Genomic DNA, 4,529 nt, shown 5'->3' on the forward strand with positions numbered 1-4,529 from the left:
AACTGAAGTTCATCCTTTCCCCACCATCTTTCCCTGCCCTTCCTTCTACCGTGTCCCCGCTTTCAGGTCCTCTTGTCCCCCTCTCCTCTCCCTTTCACCTACTCGCAGCCATGCCCCTTCCCGTCTCCTGAGCCTTCTCCCCAGCTCTCTGCTTTCTCCTCCTGCCCTCCTTCCTCTCAGGATGGAGAATGAGGCAGAGCCTGCGACAGGGGCCCTGGGAATGCATCTGCCTCTAAGGTCCGTTTCTCTTAAATAGGGGCAGATAACATCTGAGTGAAAGGCAGAAATTGTGAGGAATTGATGAATATTTAGATTAGACAGTATTTAATGATTGATGAATATTTAGATTAGATAGTATTTCAATTAGATTTTCCCCACCTCTGGGTTCTCTGCTTCCCTCTTCTTGGTCATCTTTTCTGAGACAGAAGCTGTCCCCAGCTCCATGCCCCACCCCCTTGCCAAACCCAGCCCACCCACCCTGTGCCCAGCGCTTGCTCAGGAGGACAGACAGGACTGACAGCACCAGGGCCTTGGCCACCAGGAATCTAGGGGCAGCCCAACCAGGGGACAGAGGGAACCTGATTTCCTGGTAGGAGGAAGGAGAGGGAGAACGGACTTGGGCTGGGAAAGCAGCTGCTGCTACAGTGTCCCCAAGGCAGGTCCCTCGTGGTTGGAGTTTGTTTGTATGCATAAGGACCACCTGAACTGACTGTGCAGGGGCAATGTACACAGGAGAAGGGGTCTCTAAGCCTCTGAGGAGACCCAGGAGTCTTGGATGGAGGAAAGGCTGGCTCCAAGCACTAATAGGGACCAGAGATCAGTGGACAGGGGGAGGGGGGCACAGGCGGAGGAGGAAACCGCACAGGCGGTTCCACCAGGGGGTAGGAGGAAACCAAAGAGCTTAGAAAAGGCAGGGCTGTCCTGCCAGACCATCAACAGGAAGCTACCCAGGCCAGAAAAGAAAGGCAGATTTGGGGGGTTAGAGGGTGGGAGACGGCTCCAGAATCAGGGCTAGGAAGACCAGGTGTGGGAGTCACAAGAGGGACCTGGGGAGGACTCTCAGGTCCCAGCAGTCAGGAGCCTGGATCTTTGCCCTAGCTCTGTTCCTAAGTGGCAGGGTGACAGTTTTGGACCAGCCAGCCCCGTGTGACCTCTGGGCCTCATTTCTGCCCTGTGATGTCTTGGATGGTCCCTAAGATGCCCTGGGAATTCTAAGAGGCTTTTCCTCACACCTGTTGGCTGTCAGAGAGGGAGGAGTGACTGTGACTGTCTACACTCGCATTGGAGATCCTGGGTGCCACGTTCCCAGGGACACCGAGCACTTCACAGTGTCCTCATCTTGCTGGTTGTAAGGTGTAAACTGGTACTTCATGGTTGTTTCAATGGACATTTCTTTGATTGCTAACAAGTGTGAACATCACTTGGGTGCCTTTTGGATTTCCTCTTCTGTGAACTGCCTTTACATACTTTACCCATTCCCACTGGGACACCTGTCTCTCTTGTTGGTTAGTATAGCTCCTTGTATGTTACACATTGCATTATCGTGATAGTTCCAGACATTTTCAGTTAAATTTTCTCAGCCTGTCCTCTGCTTATTAACTTTCCCATAGTGTTGCTCATTGAAGAGAATCCTTCAGTCTTGATGGAACCAAACCAACTATTCCTTGCCTTATGATTTGAGCTTTTGAAATTGTTCAGGAACTCCTTCCTTGCCCTTGCCAGTGTGGCTCAGATGGGTGAAGCAACCAGGAATATTTCTGCCAAGTAGATAAACAGTTATTGCTAACCCTCCACCACCGGCATATTATAATACCAAGACAATGGCAATCGACAAATCAACTGCAGTAGCTACAAAGAATTGTCTTGAAGGCTTTATGAAAGCATAGCTTTCCCTGGCCTTTCAGTAGTCTGTGGCTGCCATGAAACTGACGTTGCCTATTACACAATTATAAAAAGCCCAATGGATTTAAGTACAATTAAGAAGTGCTTAAAACATAAATGTTATGTGCATGCTTCAACATGTATAGGAAACTTCAATATGATGTTCCAAATTGTCATTTATACAACAAGCCTAGAAATGACATTGTGCTTATGGTTCGAGCTCTAGAAAAGTTGTTTACATGGAAATATTACAGATGCCACAAGAAGAGCAAGTTGTGGGTGGTAAAGAAAGCATGAAGAAAGGCGCCAAACAATATATGCACCCCTGTTTTCATAGCAGCGTTACTTGCAATACCAAGATCTGGAAACAGCCCAAGTGCCCGTCAGTACATGAGTGAGTAAAAAAGCTGTGGTACATTTACACAGTGGAATACTACAGAGCTGTAAAAAAGAAGGAACTCTTACCCTTGGCAACAGCATGGATGGATCTGCATCCCATATGCTAAGGGAAATAAGCTAGTCAGAGAAAGGCCAATGCCATATGACCTCATTTATATGTGGAATCCAATGAACAGAATAAACTGATGAACAAAATAAAACCAGAGACATGGATATATGATCAGACTGACACATTTCAGAAGGGAGGTGGGGGACTGGAAGAGATTAGCCAAAGAACATATGTGCATATATGCATAGTCCATGGACACAGACAACAATGTCCTGAAGACCAGAAGTGGGATGGGTGCTGGGTGGAGGGGGGAGAAAGGGAGGAAAATAGGGGACATCTGTAATAGTCTCAACAATGAAACAAAATTAATTATTTAAATAAAAAGGATGTAGCAGTTTCTTCTCTTAAAGAAAAACAGTCTCCTACAGCGTGAGAAAAAGTACCTAAGCAGCAAGAGAGTCCCTCTGTATTTCCTGAAATATCTTTTAAGTGTGTTTTTTAAAGTATCCTATTTCTCCTTTAAGTATGGCAGTAGGTGCTCTACCCAATGCTCCCTCACCAACGATGGCCCAGGTTACAAGGGATGTGAAGAAGGAAGCCGATGCAACAACTCTTACAACTTCAGTAGTGAAAGCAAGGGGTGAATCTTCCCCGGAACTTACAGAAAGAAAAAAAAAAGCTAAAATGCCACCTATAAAAGAAACTGTGTTGAAGAATGTTTTGCTGCATTCTCAGCAACAATATTAAATTGTAAAGAGTGTCAAAGTAGCCAAACAGTTATGGCACTGTAGTGAGATTCTTAAAGAAATCCTTGCAAAGAAGCGCTTTTCATGTGCATGGCCCTTTATAATCGTCTTGCTGTTAATGCATTGGGAAACCATAACTGCAATGATGTGATGAAAAATCCAAAGGATCTTGGAACTATCTATCAAGAGAAAAATGGACAACCAAGCCATAAGGATGCATACGAATTTGCTGCAGATGTTAGATTAGTGTTCATGAATTGCTACAAATACAATCCTCCAGATCATGAAGTGGTAACAATGGCAAGAATGCTCCAGGGTGTTTTGAAATGCATTTTGCAAAGGTCTCAGGTGAACCTGTACACCTGTACAGGTTCAAACATCACAGAAACCCTTGGCAGAGAAAGCAGCAGTGAAGCTTCTTCTGAAGATAACTTTTCCGGTGATTCTGAAGATGAACGAGTTCAGCGAGTTGCAAAGCTTCAGGAGCGGCATAAAGCTGCTCGTCAACAACTACAGGCTCTGTCTCAAGTAACTTCCATAAGCTAAAGAAAAAGAATGAAAAGTCTGAAAGGGAAAAGTAAAAAGAAAATGTTAATAACAGAGATGAAAGTCAAAGAAAAAATTTTAAGTGAATGAAATTGAAGGCAAAGTCCAAGAGCAATCCAGTCAGAGAAAAGGGAACAGCTGTGCTGGCTCTGAAACCCAAGGGTGAAGATAACACTGAACCTATGAACTAGAGGAGAAAAGGCAGCTAAGTTTGGATATAAACAAATCCCTGCAGATAAACTTGGGAAAGGCACTCATATAATACAATCCAGAGAGCCTTCACTGAGACATTCCAACTGTGCTGAAACAGAGATTGACTTTGAAGCACTGAAAGCAACAACAGTGAGAGAACTAGATTGTATGTTGCTGCAGGTCTAAGAAAAAGACCACTAAAACCTTGTGGTAAGAAAATAATGAAGTCCAAAGAAAAGCTTCATTCACAGAGAAAAAGAAAAAGAGCTGGAAAAGTGATTACTGGATGTCAATAATCAGCTAAATTTCAGAAAACATGAAACAAAATCCGTCATCCAAGGCTGTTGCTGGGAGTGGTTTCCGACGGAGCCAAAGCAGCAGCAGCTCCTCAGAGTCTGAAAGTAGTAGCCGTGGTCTGAGTTCTCCTGACAGAGTCAGGGTGGCTGTCCCTTTCAGTACACCTCTGGGTTTGTGTCATATTGAGACACATTGTGTTTGCTATGTTAATGCACACCCACGTGCTTGGTCCAAACTTTCAGGAAAAAGGTTTTTGTTTTAATTTTTAAATTTAATTATTCATTTATTTATATTTAGATACTTGGCCTTTTGTATTATAAATGAATTTTAGCATTTATTTTTGAACATATTATACTATAAGAAATTTTTTGTAAAAAATATTTACAACACATAGGAACAGATACAAGGTACTTTAAGTA

The 4,529-nt window shown here is 43.8% G+C and overlaps 1 pseudogene; it reads left to right on the top strand.

Annotated features, from left to right (window-relative positions):
- The first annotated feature begins 1,757 nt into the window (after window positions 1–1,757).
- LOC118993904 (bromodomain testis-specific protein-like) lies at window positions 1,758–4,212 on the top strand (annotated as a pseudogene).
- Window positions 4,213–4,529: the final 317 nt, after the last annotated feature.

The sequence above is a fragment of the Sturnira hondurensis genome, unplaced genomic scaffold (assembly GCF_014824575.4).
Source record: "Sturnira hondurensis isolate 20B ecotype Veracruz unplaced genomic scaffold, ASM1482457v3 Scaffold0000880, whole genome shotgun sequence".
Taxonomy (NCBI): Eukaryota; Metazoa; Chordata; class Mammalia; order Chiroptera; family Phyllostomidae; genus Sturnira; species Sturnira hondurensis.